Genomic DNA, 18300 nt, shown 5'->3' with positions numbered 1-18300 from the left:
TTTTCAAAGTTTGCAGTAGTATTTTTGTGTGTGTATTTTTCCCACACACACCTACTTTATGTATGAATTTACAGCTCCTGGTATATGCCGCTGTCACACGACACCCCATAATGTGTTCAGCAACATCTCCTGAGTGCAGTGATATCCCACATGCATGGGTGTGTCATTTTTGTGGGAACTAAAAGGCCACATTTGGTACGTGTGCATTTTTCTAATTGGAAATTAGGTGTGTGGCCATCCTTCCCCCGGTGTTAATTGGGACGTTGTTGAACCTGGCCAATTCAATTTACCCCATCAAATCATACCTTTTTTAAAAGTAGACACCCCACGGGCATTTAATATGCCAGTATTTTAACTCTTTCCATGCGAGAATTGTTTTAAGCTAATATGCTAATTTTAGGACTTGCTCACAAATTTTTTTTCAACTTGGAGGTTCCCCTGATAGTGACATCAGTGGGAAATGATTTTTACATTTTACTAGTTTTTTACTTTTTTTTTTCTAATTATTATTAATTTTATTTTATTTTTTAATTTATTTTTACTAATCACACTGTGATTAGAAAGCTGGGTTCCATTGACTTGCATGGTGAATGCAGTACCTGTATTCAACCTGCAAGTGGAGCCAAAGTTCTCTAGATGGTCTGGACCATCTAGCGAACTTTTAAAATTTGTTGGTTCCTGTTACAGGGCAGCGGCCATCTTGCTTGATGGCGAAGATCATCGGCAGCTGCGGCTGTGACCGCTCTCCGGAGCGGTCACAGCCCATCGAAAGGTAAGTGTTTGGTGTCGCTGGATGCCTCCTGATCGAGGCATTCCAGCGACACCATTTAAGTTTAGGAGGCGATCGTCGATCGCCTCCTAAACGCTTTTAAAACGGGCGTCCGCCGCCATACAAAGTATGGCGGATGTTGACGCCCCGTGGAGGGGCCAGAGATGGCCCCTTCATTCCGATCGCGGCGTTGCTGAATGCCTCGAGGTCGAGGCATTCAGCAACGTTTTTTGGGTGCAGAAAGCGAAAACAGATCGCTTTCTGCACCCGTTTAAAGACGTGCCGGTCCTGGCACGTCAATTGTCGTAAAGCACATGCTTTTCCGTGTCGTGCCAGGACCGGCAATTGTCGTTAAGGGGTTAAAGAGACTCCTGGTTTTTTTACAGCTATTATGGGTCCCTGCGTGGTATAATTTTAATGTGAAGTGCTCCTTTCTGACAAGCATCTTGACCATGAAATATATTTATATAGTCTCTTGTCATGGTTTTTGAATGCAGAATTAATGCCTGGTCTGACTGGTCTGAGGCTACACAGCCCTATATGGAACAAAATATGATGCAATGAGAACCAGCATTAACTTTTTCAGCAATTTTCAGCAATTTCAGTTACGGTAGCTCATCTGTTGGATTTGACTACACCGGCCAGCCTTCACCCCCCACGTGCATCAATGAGCCTTGGCCGCCCATGACCCTGTCGCTGGTTCACTGCTTTTCCTTCCTTGGACCACTTTTGATTAGGTACTGGCCACTGCAGACCGGGAACAACCCACAAGAGCTGCAGTTTTGGAGATGCTCTGACCCAGTCATCTAGCCATCACAATTTGGCCCTTGTCAGAGTCACTCAGATCCTTACGCTTGCCCTTTTTTCCTGCTTCTAACACATCAACTTTGAGTATGAAATGTTCACTTGCTGCTGAATATATCCCAACTACTGACAGATACCACGATGACAAGATCATCAGTGTTATTCACTTTACCTGTCAGTGGTTATGTTGTGGCTGTATAGGAGGATAGAGGGGGGAAGTGTAAAAAAGGAGACTGGCACCATTTCTTCTCATATACACTGGAGCCTTCATTGAGGATAGCAGGCTCCTCCAAGATGGCTGCCGTACATTGGCGTAACAACAGGGGTCCCATCAGTCGCAGCTGCAATGAGGCCCGTGCCTCTAGGGGGGCCCCTGCAACCCATTGTTCATGTCTCCTCGTACCGATTATAAATAATATCCCTTCTACCAGTAGGTGGCGATCGCTATGTTCTCAGCCACAGTAACTGTAATTGGAACCATGTGAACACCTCAACTGAATGCAGTTAAGAGACATAGCACCAGAGCGCCCAGAGTAAAGCAGAGTCATTTATCCGTTTTCAGATGAGGATCACAAAATATATGTGTTGCACCAGAAAAAGCTCCGTCTTTTTATTCTAAAAATGCAACATAGTTTGGTGAGCCAGCCAGGGGGAGTAAATTAATGCAAGAAAAGACTACTCATTTTACCGGGGACGTTAAGAAAAACATTAGAAAATGGATCAATTGCAAGACAAAGTGAGCACAACGCTACTGCAGCTAGAGAAAGCTCGTCTTGTTGAAGTTTGCCAATTTCTAAAGTGCCCGGAAGAAAGTGGCGCCGGTTTCCTCACCAAGTCTAGACGAACCCTTATCAGGAAGGCAGAGAGAGTGAGGAGATTGAAGGCAGTCAAAAGGAAGATGAGGTTTGCTAGTACATGAAAGACCTCCTGTCATTTATTATTACAGGGAGTAAACAGGGTGTGGCAGAAGCAGAACCAATGGTAGAGGAGCACACTTAGTTGAGAGACCTAAGAGATAAATACCTCCACAACTTCAACAATCTCAAGAGGAAGCTTGCAAAGCATTAGAAGAGGGGAAGAGAACACTAGAGGATAGAATCAGCGTGTGAGAGAAGTGGGTGAAGTGGCAGTACCGTTGCCAGCCATTGTGCCAGCGGAATTCAGAATCCGGCTGGAATTCAGAATCTGTGGATAGATTGGAGAAGGGGAACAGAAAGACAAACTGTCCTGGACTTCATCTCAGAAATATATTGGAGATTACTCTCAGCACTCTAATGACTATCCTGAAGGGACACTATAAGGAAGATAGCTCCTCTGATATGTTCCATAAGCTGATGAATATCTCTGAAGAGTCAGTTCAGAACTTCTTATTCAGAGCAATTGAGTTGAAAGAAAAGCTATGGTGGAAGTCAAGTGACAAACAAACTGAAGACCCATATAGTACAGACCTTATTCAACGGAAGTTTCTTTGTTCTATTGAAACTGGACTCCTGAGGGATGCCATAAAGTTTCAGGTAAAACCTTACCTTAATGATATCGCTGTCACAGATGAAGTACTGATTGAAAGAGTAAATGAAGCAGCTAATCTAGAGGTGGAAAGACAACAGAAGTTAAAGAAAACCGCTTATGGAAAAGATCCACGGCTAAATGAACTCCACACAGAAGTAGACTCCCATGACAGCAATCCTTGTCTAGAGCATCAGAAAGGGGTGAAACGCCAGCAAGTCTTAAAGAATCTAGTGCAGATCCCTATAAGCTAATTAAAGATCTCAAGGTAGATGTGTTTGAAATGAAGAAAATGTTCCTCACAGCCATTGAGACCAGCAGTCAACCACGACCAAGAGAGTTTCCAATGATCCAGACGCAAGCAAGACAGGTTGTTGGGAATGCTTGCGTCTGGCAGGAGCCATATATACTCACTCTTTCTGCTGTGGTCAAACAGGAAACTTGTCATGGGGATGCAGAGTAAAAGGCACAGCTGCCGTAAAACTTAAACCGGCTGCTGAGACAGGACCCCCAGAAGCTCCTTACCACATGTCCCACCAACACCAGCACACACCAGTCAGAATTCCGAAGCAGCGAAGACACCATCATTATACTAACACTTCAAGATAGCAGGGTATGGTGTCCAGTAATTAAGGTCTGAGAACCTCTCCTATAAACACAGTAAATTATTTACCACCACAACATTAAGCCAAGCTGCTAGATTTGGTTGGAAGACTCTGTCTTCTCCATTGCCGACTTGATGATGTCACCATAGAAGCCTTTTGGGAAACTCTGGCCCAAGCCAGCATTGTGAATGACGTCTAGAGAAAACAAAATCTCCCACACACCACAATCTGACCCATTACAGAACTGCTTGGACCTGGTACTCTAACTGGACTAGCAGCTAACCTGACAGAAATACCATTTCTTGTGTAGATTGAGGTGAAATTTCAATTGGACTGTAAGCCAGCATCAACAGAGACACTGACAGTCCCGATTTTAGTCTCAAGTGACCCTAAAGTAGCTGAAGATCCAATTATTGGGATCAATGTAATTGAACAATTAGTCAAAAGAAGATGGTAGCAGGAACACCAGCCAGGGTTATACAGTTGTTCACGCCTATAACTTCACACGCAGCGAGGCTACAGGATACTCACCGTATTACCTACTGTTTAGGAGATCCCCAAGACTTCATATTGACATTCTGTTCAATTGCATGGTTGAAGAAAAACAAGAAACGTATCAAGACTACGTCACAGACTGGCAAAAGAGAATGAGCGAAGCCAGGGCCGGCGTTTGGGGTGTGCGACCGCACAGGGCGCCACACTTCAGGGGGCGCCGCCGCGGGGTCCGACGCCGCCAACGTAGCGTACCGCTGCCGTCAGCAGCGTACCTAGCGGGTAATGTCCGCCGCTGGAGGAGCAGGCTCGCAAGGGAGCGGTATCGGAGGTCTTTAACAGACCTCCGGCTCCCTTGAACCCGGCTTAAAATCACTCAAGGGAGCCGGAGGTCTGTTAAAGACCTCCGATACCGCTCCCTTGTGATCCGCGCGGCAACAGCTGCTGTGTGCCGGGGTTTGTTGTCAGATCCCGGCGCACAACACTGAAGCCGCGCCCACCGCTGTCTGTGCCCTCTGACCCGGAAGAAGACAGAAGAACTGAAGAAGAGGAGCGAAGAGAAGGAAAAGAGCTGTAAGGAGTAAAGAGGAAAGGTAGGAAAGCATTCAGTGAGAGTGAGAGTGGATTGGTATATGTGTGGATTAGTGTATGTGTGGATTGGTATATGTGTGGATTGGTATGTGTGTGGATTGGTATGTGTGTGGATTGGTATGTGTGTGGATTGGTATGTGTGTGGATTAGTGTATATGTGTGGACTGGTATATATGTGTGGATTAGTGTATATGTGTGGATTGGTAAGTGTGGATTGGTATACGTGTGGATTGGTATACGTGTGGATTAGTATATATGTGTGGATTGGTATACGTGTGGATTGGTATACGTGTGGATTGGTATACGTGTGGATTGGTATACGTGTGGATTGGTATACGTGTGGATTGGTATGTGTGGATTGGTATGTGTGGATTGGTATGTGTGGATTGGTATGTGTGTGGATTGGTATATATGTGTGGATTAGTGTATATGTGTAGATTGGTATACGTGTGGATTGGTATATGTGTGGATTAGTATATGTGTGGATTGGTAAATGTGTGAGAGTGATGGGTGTTATGCTGTACCATTTCCAATGTCTTTTTCATTATCTAATTATGCTCTAAAAGTACATCATAACTCCCATCATTCTATACTGTTCCATACAGAGCTGGGAGGCAGAGGCCTTGCACCCCCACCGCAGGACTCCTGAAAGGTAAGTGAACTTCAAAGTGGGAGAGGGTAGATAGTTAGGAGGGGGTAGATAGGGAGAAGGGAGTGAGAAGGGGTAGATAGGGCAGAAGAGAGTGAGAAGGGGTAGATAGGGCAATCATACTCCTATCATGCCAAGTCTGTGAGTAAATCCTGGAATCTGGGTATGCCTGGGCATGATAGGAATGTGATTGCTGTTAATCATATATATATATATATATATATATAATATTATTTAATTGTTTTGTCCTATTTTGGTGTGTTACTTACTTTAAATAAAAGTGTTAGATTTTTTTATGGTGTGTGGGGGGTCATATTTGGTTTTGGCCAGGTAAATGCTGCACTTTCGGTTTCAGTCCAGAATGTGTTTCGGTGCATCCCTACTACTAAGCCAGACAATGAAGTGGTTTTGTTACAAGTTTTTATTCCTTTCTTTTTTTGGGATGGGGGGGGCGCCAGAGGAGTAGTCCGCACAGGGCGCCAGTAGTGAGTAGTCCGCACAGCTCTGAGCGAAGCATACCACATTGCATCCAAAACAGCCAGCAAAGAAGCAACAAGAGGAAAAGTACTATGATAGAAGAATCCATGGGAATGATTTACAACCTGGTGGTCGAGTGCTTGTTTGCAACTTAACTGAAAGAGGATATTTATAGATATCCTATCACAAAATTCCCAGTTATACCTATTTATAGTAGAAAGTAGCAGTATCAGCATAATGGATTAGGATGAATTTCTTCTGAAATTCTGACAGGTAAAAGGGGCTTTAATACAGACTTATTGTAGAAATATTAGTGCTTTTTCTCAATACATTTCTGAATTCAATCATGGAATATATGGTTCTAGTATTGCAGGCATCCATCATCAGGTGCCATATATTTTGTAAAATTAAAAAAGTGTCTGTCTATGTATGCGTCACATCATCTTTCAAGATATTTATAACTCCAACTAGTTTTTAGTTTAGCCCAAATCATCAGCTTTAAAATTACTTTGGTGGTCTTGCCAGGGTGGTAGGCAGGATAGTAGTGGACATTTCACTAAATGGCTCATAGGCACCGATTTAATATTGACTTCCAAGCACCTTGCCACAGACACTGGTATTCTCGTATAATATTTTTTTCGGCCTCTAGATTGTGGACTATGGAAGTCGTGAGATATGAGATCACTATGTGATACTTGGAGGTTTGAGGCATACACAGTTGTCCCAATTTAGTTATATTTGGTTTTCTGAAAATGATGCTTGATAGTGATCTAACAAAGGAAAATTAAGCTCATTATATCATGATACCCCTTAAAACCTGGTAGTTTTTTTCACTACCAAAGGGGAGCTTTGTGAAATAATGTTTTGCATTGTGGGTTCATCCAGTGTTACATGTTATCTCTTTAACATGGATCCAACGGTTATGGTACACTTATCCACAAGACAAGACCTATCATCTTTAGTGCTTGTTAGCGGAAGATGGAAACTATCACGATTTGCTCAGAGGTCTAACCTCATCTGCTTCATCTCCAGCCCTGGCAGAAGCCACTGGTACGTCTGGAGTTAAGCCCTCTAAAATGGCGGTGCCTGATAAGTTCGCTGGTGACCATCGGGAATGTCGGGGCTTTTTAAAACTAGTGTCAACTTCATTTTAGAAAACCGCAAGAGATTTTTGCTGCTCACGCCAATCAGGTAGGGTTCATTATAATTCTGCTTCTTAGGGTAGCCTTAGCCTGGGCCTATTCTTTCATGGAACACAATTCCTTGTTGCTGGACAACGCAGATGCCTTTATAGCCGCCATTAGGACCGTGTTTGGCACTCCATGGAGAGAAGAGATGGCTGAATCCAGTCTTATGGACCTTTATCAGGGAAGGAAATCTGTGGCTCAATATGCGGTTATATTCTGGACTTTGGCCTACAAGACTGATTGGAATTCCCAAACTCTCAAGGCTTCCTTTCGTAGGGATCTGAATGATTCAATTAAAGATGCTCTTACATACAGAGATCTACCCGAGAATCTTGAGGGCTTTATTGCTCTCTGCCTTGTGTTTTCTATAGGTTGCGCCCATAACCTACAGTGACGTCAATGGGATAGAGAGAGAGGTGAAACCGTCCTATTTATCCTCTGGTTCAGGTTTCTACCTCCCCTGCTACTACAGAAGTTTCTCCATCCACCGTTAAACCCATGTAGATTGGGCCCATGCTTCACCTCTCATGTACAGAGAAACAGCGACGCCGTACTTTGGGCCTATGCCTTTATTGTGGGTAGAGGGGTCTCCAAGCGTACAGTTGTCCCAACAAGCCAGGAAACTCTCAAGCTTAGTGGACAACAGAGGCAATCACTATTTTTATGCCTCAAACCTTCTTGTGGAAAGGCCAAGTGACCACAAAAGCTTTCATTGACTCTGGAGCAGCTGGTAATTTCATGGATAAAGCGTGGGCCACCAGACAAGATATTCCCTTGTTACGTAAAACAAATTTTAGTTCCATTGATGCTTTGGATGGTACACTGCTCGGGCAAGGTGTCATTATTTTCAAAACTCCTCTCCTCCAATTATCTCTTGGGCTTCTACACCAAGAATATCTCAGTGATTAGTTTGCATATGCCTGTGATTCTTGGTCTACCATGGCTTCAAAGCCTGAATTCCACAATTGTTTGGAAGGAGGGACAAATCACGGCCTGGGACCTGGGTTGTCACGCTTCTTGCTGTACATGTCCCTTGAGAGTCTTAGAACCTGTTTCTAAGGACCCTCGTACTGTTGTTCCCACTCACTACTGGGACTACTTTGATTTGTTCTCCAAAACAGAAAGCTGATACTGTACCTGATCGCTTGCACGACTGTTCCATAGAATTGCAGCCTGGCATGTCCCGCTTGACAGGCTGTACCTACCCTCTTTCCAAACCTGAAAATTGGGCCCTGGCCGAATATATCGACAGTTTAAATAAAAGTTTCATCCAACTTTCATATTCTCTAGCTGGCGTAGTATTCTTCTTTGTTCAAAAGAGAGATGGGACTCTCTGGCCTTGTATAGACGATCATGGTTTGAACAAAATGACTGTCAAAAACAAATATCCCTTGCCTATGATCACTGAATTCTATGACCAGCTCCAAGGTGCTAAAGTTCACCAAGCTAGATCTCCAGGGGGTGTACAACTTATTAAAATCCGAGAGAATGGTGAGTAAAAGCCTTTAACACCAGATATGGACATTATAAATATCTAGTGATGCCATTCGGCTTGTGTAATGTCCCAACTTTCTTTCAAGGTTTCATAGACATATTCTGAGATATGTTACTGATGCGTGTGCTGATTTATTTAGACAATATCCTTATTCACTCTCATGATCTCAGTGAACATCGAAAACATGTTGGACAAGTTTTACAGTGCCTTGAGAAAACTCCTTATTTGTCGAGAAGTGTGAGTTTGAGCAGAACCGTATCACCTTTCCTTGGTATTTAATTTTAGAGACTGGCTTAGAGATACAGATAAGGTCACAGCTATGGCAACGACCTACCGACCTCAAGGGGATCCAACAATTCCTAGGTTTCGCCAATTTCTACTGTCGCTTTATAAAAAACGTTCCCCAAATTGTGGCCCCTGCCTCTGCTCTCACTTTAGCTTTTGATAATCTCAAACAAGCCTTCTTATCCGCACCTGTCTTCTGCAGTTCAGATCCTACACGTCCATTCATCGTGGAAGTTGATGCCCCAGAGTTGGGGGCAGGGGCAATATCTCAACAAACCAGATATCTAACCGGCGGTACAAGCTTCAAAAATAAACTATGACATTAGTAGCTGTAAAATTAAGCCATCAAGATGGCCTTGGAGGAGTAGAAACATTTGCTGTAAGGTGCTGTAACTCCCATGACTATAATCACTGATCATATAAATTTCCTCTACCTAGAAAAAACCAAATGGCGAAACCCACATCAAGCCCGAAAGGCTTTATTTTTCACCCTCTTCAATCTCATCATAACCTACCGACTCAGTTCTGAGAACATTAAAGCCAATGCCTTGTCCAGACAATTTGAAAAATCATAACTACACTCCCATTGCTGAATCGGGACATTCCTGTGTGCTCATCTTGGAATCCAACTACAATTCTCCTCTGCATACCACCCTGAATCCAACTGACAAGCCTAAATAACCAACCAGGTTCTAAAACAATACCTATGCATGTATGTCTCCACAGGTCAATCAGACTGGGCATCTCTTCTCCTTCTTGCCGAACTTTCCTACAACTGCTTGAATCTCTGAAACCTTCCCTCTTCTGTGTAGGTCTTGGTTACTAACCTCATCTCTGGCCCTCAAGTTTTCTTCCGTCTGATAACCCAGCAGCTGATCATCATTTTCAGAACCTCCTTCACCACTGGAAGAAGATCTCTGCTACCAATTCCAAAGCCATGGCTACCCAAAAAAGATCTACTGACACGAACCGCTCTCCTATTCTTGTTTTTTTCACCTGGAGATATGATGGACTGTAAAGTGGACTGTAAAAATTGTTAAAAAACATATACCTCTCACATGTTTTTGGTCTTATTAGTACAGTTCTTGGAGTACTATGTAAGGTATTGATGAAGCAGCCTGTAGGTGGTGCTGAATGCTGTAATGAGGGAGTAAGTGACATTTTGACCAAAAGTGGCAATAAAAAAAGCCAAACAGCTAGAATGACACTGACTGCAAACTGTCTCATTATTCTACAGGTATGCAAAACTGTTTAAATAATAGCATTTTCACTAAAAATGATGTAAGAGCTCCATAAGGGCTCATCAATGGTGTATGTTCAGTTAAAAGCAAGCATTTATCAATGCAAGTTCTCAAGCTTAAAAATCAGTTCAAAAGTTGTTATATATAAGCTCAAACTAACAGATGCATGAATATGATATATATTTCAAGTGTATCTTTGCTGGATCAATATGTTAAACCTCATGTTGAGTTATAGTGATGAATGTATATATGCCCCTCTGCCCCATGATATTGCCAGAGTGGGCATATAGGGGGTTAAAAGGCATATTATAGGGCAGAGTGGTATATAGGGGGTTAAAATGCATTTCTGGAGGTATATATATATATATAATTGCTAACAGGAATCACACTCCTATCAAGCCCAAGCAGCCAGTACATTCTGGAACCTGAGGACGATGAGTGTAATTACAGCCTCCCTATGCTATGCTACCCCCCCTACACATCCATGCTATTCACACACACACACACACACACACACACTCATTCACAAACATTTAAATACTCATTCATTCCCTCAATCACACATACATGCTCATAAACCCGCCCCCACCCCTTACCTGAACTGCAGATCTCTCACTCGCAGACTTCTGCAGGGGCCCGGCTTCTTCCCTCTGCAACTTCTCTTGTCCTGCCCCTAGATGGAGGGAGAAGGAGGGGGGCAGAGTCATGTGACGACTCTGCTGGGTTCCTGTTCTCCTGCTGCTAGTACAAGAGACGCTGCTCGCGAACAAAGCACCGGTTATAAGACGAGGGGTATTTTTCAGAGCATTTGCTCTGAAAAAAACCTCCTCTTATAATCGAGCAAATACGGTATATACTGTGTACACACACACACACACACACACCTAGGATGTATATGAAAAGGAGGCGATAACAGCAGTAAGAAATATTTACGTATTCAAGTTCTCTCTTATGTTATCTGCTGGGGTTTATCTTGACTGAGAGGCTTAAGCTTGTATACAATAAATAGTAATAAAGATACACATGAACCAATGACACAAAAAAAAAAAGAGGATTCTACATTCCCGGCTATTGGGGAAAAAACTGTTTCCATGCAGCACAACAGATAATAAATCATACACCTTTCAATATTAGTAGCAGAGATAAATTAAGCTCCATACCATTACCCATATTTTGATCTAACAGAAAAACATTCACTTTTGTCAGAATTATTAGAACTGTTTATTAGAACATTTATGATTAAAAAAACATTTCAAGTAAATGTCTACTGTACCAATAAACTGAAAGGTTATTATGTTTAATGATTTTCACATTATCTTAAAAGTCTCACAATTATATTTCATAAAAAAAGTTATTAATAAGCCCTGGCCGCTTATTTTATTTTCAATGGCTGATGCTGATTGCATGCAAAGCATTCTAATTTGATATTTTGTTGTTTTCCTCCAGTGTCTTGTTAAAAAATACAGGATCTAAATGTTCTAGACTGCCTCATTTCTGAAGCAGATGAGACATGGTCTAAGCCATTGTGCATTCCTGAGGCATTGTATCCTAGCAACATTTTATATTAGATTTATTTCAGATAATGTGTTTGTATTTAATATCACAGAAACCAGTAAATAAACAATTATATTAACAAGAATGTATGGACAAAATAACCCTTGTAGGTCCAGTATGATAGTCTTTGCATTATGAAGCCAATAATAGATCAAAATAATATCCTTCATTCAATAGCATAATCATATAAACATCAAAAAAAACCTTTAATGCATATGATATCTGGGAGGTCCTTTTAAATGTCCATGGTGTCTCACTTGTATGGCCAAACACATCTCTTTGTACATGATATACTTACCACCATGTGCATTAGCAAAAAGCAGACCCATTGATTCCATTGGGGATTCTGCCAGTGGTGAGAATTATCAGACCAAGAAGTAGAGGGAGAGCCTTAGCTTTTACCTCAGACAAAGCCTTTTTAAGTGTGGTTGTCAGGGACAGTAAACTGCCATTTTAATACATGGCTGAATACCACAGATGTGATTACAATATTTTAAAACTGCATGAACAATAAAAATCAAATTTAATAATAAAAGGAACAAAGTTAAAATGCTAATTTGTTGAGTGTTATCAGTGAGAAAACATTGGGAATGCTGTATGATTTTCAGGGATTCTGATTTTGGTCTTATTGCCCTCTCACATTGTATGGTTAAATTGCAAAGAGACAGTTGTATATATTTTTATTTACCGTATTGTCTCTTAAATTTGAGGTTGTCTTATAATCGGACCTCAAATAGAGGTCTGGCTATAAGACTTAGATCCCCCACAGCACTGCATGGGACAGGGATCCTCCTCTCTGGCATCCGGTGGACGTCTGCCAGACAACCGCTGCTGCCAGCACTTCATCTGGGGCTTCTATGACAAAGCGCCGGCATGACATGACATTCTGCTGCTCCATCATAGAAGCCCCAGCAGAAGAGCCGGGCAGAAGCAGAGGTTGTCTGCAAGCATGGGGGGGTTATAAGGCTTATCTGGGAGGTAGAGTGGCATATAAGGGGGTATAAGGCATATCTGGAAGGGCAGAGTGGCAAGCCTGGGGGCAGATGTGCATAACTGGGGGGCAGGTTGGCAATCATAGTGTTTGTTAAATATGAAAAAATAGTTTACATGTGACTATTTACTAGTAAAACATTTTGGGTGGTCGTCTTATAAAGGAGCAAATACTGTAATATCATGCACATAAAATACCAATATAATAAAATGGATTTATAGATATTATTTTATGTAAATTATGTAAAGTTCTCACCATGCTAAAAAAAAATATTCCTGCTGACTGGACCATTTCATTGGTTGCTACTGTGATAAAATCACGTCTCAAACTATAAACCAGATTCATTTTTATATACTACTCATTTTCTACTCATGTAGTAACTTGAGATCAAGTCTATAGTGATATCATTATGAATCAGTGTTAGCCAAGTTGCTGTAAAACAAGGCCTGTCTATAATAGTTTGCTACAACTTCATATACATAGTTTTTTTGTTGTTTGTTTTTTAGGGAAACTACAGTAAGAAGCCTGTGCATTCCTGACTTTCCTGAACCTGCAGAAGTGGTCTGGAAATATTTGGATCTTTCTACCTTCCTGCTTCTCTATCTGTTGCCCCTCCTTATTATAACAGTCACATACAGTCATTTGGCTAAGAAGCTGTGGATGAGAAATGCCATTGGAGACATCACAACTGAACAGTATATCACACACTGCAAGAACAAGAAGAAAAGCATTAAAATGTTGGTCCTGGTCGTGGTTGTATTTGCAGTCTGTTGGTTTCCACTAAATTGTTATGTGGTTCTTATTGTACTTTGCACTGCACTGGTTTGCTATGAGTAGCACCTGCTATAACCCTTTTATTTACTGCTGGCTTAATGAGAGCTTCAGACGGGAGCTTAAATCATTGCTGGGTATGTGCCAAGGAGTTTCACAATCCCAGGACACTGTTCTTCAACCTGTGCTCATGCCATACAGAGAAGCATGGGAGGAAGCCAGGTTCAAGCAAGGTCCTTCCTCCCACAGCATTAGGTCTACTACTAATGTGCAAACTATAAACACTGACCTGTAAATGTCGATAACAGACATATGCAAACAAAGAAATACAAAATATAGAACTATACACATAATGGATCTAATTCCACTATACAAGACGAGGCAAAGTTCAGAATAATATCAGTTAACAAATCTCAACCACCACAAAAGGTATAAAACCGCATTTTATGGACTGCAGCTCAAGATGTGTACGGCGATGAGTATAAGTATCCTTGGTGCTAGCAATGTTGAACATTAAACACTAATCGTGTCCTCTTGCTCATTGTTTTTCTTATCTTTAAAGCTTAAGATGCCAATAACATTTAATAACATTGTGTTAAACAAAGATAAATATTTCTTTAATTATTTCTGTTTCTAGTTATGTAAACATTAATAAGAAATTATTTGATGTAAGACTGTTTCATAAGCCACTTCTTACGCCCATTGTAAATGTGACATTTATTGACCCTATTCTTGACAAAGCCATTGCATTTTTGTATGTATACAGGGAATAATGGTATAAACTTGACAGGGCCACCTTTACTACTGTTTGGACCCTGGGCTTTTTTTTTCTTCTTCTAAACAAACCACCATGCTCCTTGGCATGCAGTTACCCAAAGACCAGATTTAAAAAAAACAAATGTACTTTCCACTCTGACTCGATTAGAAGGAGACTGTCAGAGTCAGTACAGTCTTCCCTCCTTCTGACCCTACACCAATATAAAAGAAATATACTGGATAACATGTATTTGACAGCAAGTATTAAAAATGTTTGACTTATTCCCTACTTGTAATACATGTTAGGATAATGAAAGCCCAATCATGGAATTTTCAACACAGTAATCTTTTAAGTTTTTATCCAAACGATGGCACAGTATCAGAGGACTTATAAGTAAGGTATATTTTATTTGTATATTATTTTTGCGGAGCATGAATACTAGATTTCACTCCATCTCAAACATAGGGAATGGAGATGGGGTGAGGTATAGTCTACAAATGCCCTTGCATAGATTAATCAGCCTTTAAGCTTTAATGATGGGCTGTATGCCCCAGGCAGTATTTTATCATATATAGCTCACATCCTGCTTTTCATGGAATGGGGAAAAAGGGGGAAGGTAAAGACTGAGCTCTATGCTTCCTATAGGTTGATTTTAATCTCAGCATCTCACTGGTGGCTGTATACGGTGTGGAGGCAACAGATGGGCTTTGTGCCTACCCAAAGGTTTTTTCTTATTATCCCTCACTGCTCATGGGCTTGATTTTTGTTGTCTAACTTTAGCGTGTTACTTTTAATAAAGTATTTTAAAGTTTTTTGTTTTTTTTGGCCAAGTGAATGCTGAATTTTCAGTTTCGGGCCAGAATTTTCATTTCGGTGCATCCCTACTATATACCAAGCCGGTCACTGAAGTGGAAGGCCTACACCACATCAATGTTTGGCTTAGTATATAGTGATAGGGGTTGTACTGCAGTATTGTCAGTGTCTGGCTCAATGTATAGGCACACATTGACGGTGGTACAGTGTAATCCCTAAGTATATAATGATAACAGTTATGCTGTACCACCGTTAATGTGTGCCTCAGTATATAATGATAACAATTATGCTGTACCCCTGTCAATGTTTGCCTAACTATAGAAACTATGCAGTTTTAATGTGTGTGTGGGTGCCACATACAGGATCTGCCACAGGTGCCAAATACCCAATGGCCGTGCCTGAGCTCTTAAAAAGGGGTGGGATGAAGAGCTGAGGCATGGCCATTGGGCGGCACGGTGCGTGCACGCCGGCCGCTGTAATTTCATTAGGCACCATTGGAGTGACTGCCGCACGACAGCCGCTTTCAATGTCGCTCACAGCCGCTTTGGTGGCGCAATGGGCCACTTGACTAGACTTGCCCCCCAGGCCTTAGGCTGCCAGCCCCCCCGGTCTTGGACAAATTGATGCAAGTCATGTATAACTTGATGCAAGTGAAAATGTGAACGAACATTAGTGAAAAACTTAATTTGCTTATGTAAACATGCTTATACAGACAACCCGCATGAACTTGCAGATCATGTGTTTCTGTCATTTATTGCCATAAAAATATTTGCCAAGATGTTTGTCTTCTCACAACACTATATTCTACATCCAGCGTTACAGATAGGAAAAAGACAGAATAAACTGGTTGCTATTAAGGTCATTTCTGTTGTTCAGGAGGGGAATAAACATTTAACTTAATCTCATATATGTGATGCTTTTGGGGGAGGCACAAACTTCCTTGACAGTAATAAATGGATCTCTCAACCTGTATAATATATGAGGCACTTTATTACAAAGAGACAACCAAACATTTCCAAGCCAGTTGGTTACAGAAGAAGAAAAAAAAAGATCCCCTGGTTTCTGATAGTAGCGACATGTAATCAACTTCTGTAAAATTACAACTCTTCACACAATTGTTCTTGTAGTTGGCTTCTTAGATTCTTTGGGTTACCTGTGAATTCAGTTTGTGCTCCTTATAATTATGCTGTGAGTGGGCTTTAATTGCAGTATTACTCCAAGCTGTGACAAGCCTGGAACCCACACAACACATTGTCAGCTGTGAAGTTTTTCATCTTTCAAGTTCAGGCTAGTTAATTCGCTCACGTACTGGCCTCTTGATGTCACATGAAAGTCATCAAAACAGGAGAAGAACATGAGAGGAAGAGTAAGGTTAAGCTTCATGAGACAAAAGAGAACAGGCATGTTTTCAATGTCATGGACCTCTATAGCCTTTACAAAAATTCAAAGACTAATTTAAAGTAAGAGATCTAACCTCAAATTTTATTATTTAACTTGCCCCAATAATTTGGTATTAACTGAAGCAAAAATATCAGTTGGGGATATTTTACATCAGGGCAACATATTGACAGAACAAGATTTATAGCCTGGGTGTCAGGTGCAGGGCTGGTTAGGGAGATCACAGATTAAGGATTAAGAAAAAATTAAGGAAGCACAAGGTCTATACCTTCAGCACACCCCAACACTATGTGCTGGTGATTGATACTGGGCGCCAGGATATAACTTCATTTTCCAGAACTCAGCACTGAGGCCTTGCACTGTGAGGGAGCACTGAAGCAGAGGTCCGAAGAAACAGACCTTGTGCTCCTAGCACATGCATGACTTAAAGAAGAAGAAAGGAGTGGGAGAAGGGTAAGTGATGAAGAGAAAGTCACAAAAATATATGCCCTTTCACTAGATATGTGAATTTTGATGTCCCCTTCACCATCATGACCAATTCCAAGCTCTCGTCTACACAGAGTGCAATATGCTCTATGACAGTTATCAGTTACTGTTGTAATGCAGGTGTAAGTTGTGCTCAACAAGTCTCAGAAACGGCACATCCACTTTATCTTCCTTGACTTTGCTGCTTTAGACCCCTGTTCACTATCACTGCTATCTATCTTGGAAAATGTTTAGCACCATCTGCATGATTCATGTCACAGATGCGTGATCCTATGTTGCTGATAGGACAAAAAAAATTGGAATTTCTCACAAAAAAAGCAGGACAGTTGGAAGATGTCCCAACTATGATTGCAAAGATGGCTTATGCTTCGTCAATACATGTGTGATGAACAATTTATTGCAGCATAACAATATTGTGTGTGCAAAGACAGGGAGCATCCCACTCTCCTCGGTTGACCAAAGAAAACTGAAGGAATAGGGAAAATAATTTGAGAAAAGTATTAATTGTATCTTTTAGTATTGAAAAGTATACCTTTAAAACAACATTTCATTTTATTGTTACGATTATGTCATTACTAAAGTCCATGGAATTACATCTTGTTGAGGGTTACTTTCTGGTAGCTGGTGGCTTATAAATGCACAAAATTGGGACTGCCCCACAAAAAAAAAATAATAATAATAATAATAATAATTGAGCGGGTATGGCGCCCAGGAAAATTATTGAGCCACGCTGGTGGCCACCCAGAAAAATTATTGAACGGACCTGGTAGGCTCAATTCTCTTTCCGATAGACAGGGGTGGCTTCTTAAAATGTCACCCCAAGATAAACCTCTACGAAGAGCTGTCATTCCGGGACTGTCCCAGGCAATTCTGGACGTGTGGTTACCCTAGTCCTATTGGGTCCCATGGATTTGTGTTTTTACTTTGGAGACTTCAAGCAGAACTTATTCCTCTGTAAACACACATGCTTAAAAACTGAATGGAAGTATTTATTCCTTATTTATATAGCTTAATTCCCTAAAGTCCTCCCTAATCTAATTGTTCCTTGTTCACTTTATAGAGAAGTTGCTCTCAACTTATAGTTCCTAAACACCAGACCTGTGCTTTCATACGAATCAATGATAACGAGGGCGATCTCTAAAGAAACAAACTGCAAGAGTGCCAAGAATTTGTCTTGATTCCCCCATTCATCTCCACCTGTAGCCGTCACCATTACAAGCAGATTTGGTGCTCGTTGACAAGGTAAAGTTGGAGGGACTGTGTGTAGGAGGGTACATATCAATGACTGGCAGGTAGAAGTAGCCATAAAATATGGGATGGTTATGGCTGTGGTGGATGGGCCCAATAACCTGTGGGAATTTTTCAATGCCAATCAGCGTTTACAAGAGAAAGGGAGAAGCATTAGATATATAAATGTCCTGATGCCATG

At 41.4% G+C, this 18300-nt stretch overlaps 1 pseudogene; it reads left to right on the top strand.

Annotated features, from left to right (window-relative positions):
- LOC149287472 (G protein-coupled receptor 83-like) overlaps positions 1-18300 on the top strand; it is a 47690-nt pseudogene that overhangs the window by 18094 nt on the left and 11296 nt on the right.

The sequence above is a fragment of the Sceloporus occidentalis genome, unplaced genomic scaffold, assembly GCF_023333645.1.
Source record: "Sceloporus occidentalis isolate IW3139 unplaced genomic scaffold, rSceOcc1.0.p SCAF_60, whole genome shotgun sequence".
Taxonomy (NCBI): Eukaryota; Metazoa; Chordata; class Lepidosauria; order Squamata; family Phrynosomatidae; genus Sceloporus; species Sceloporus occidentalis.
The sequence above is the reverse complement of the archived record's forward strand: the minus strand, read 5'-3'. Positions and strand labels throughout refer to the sequence as shown.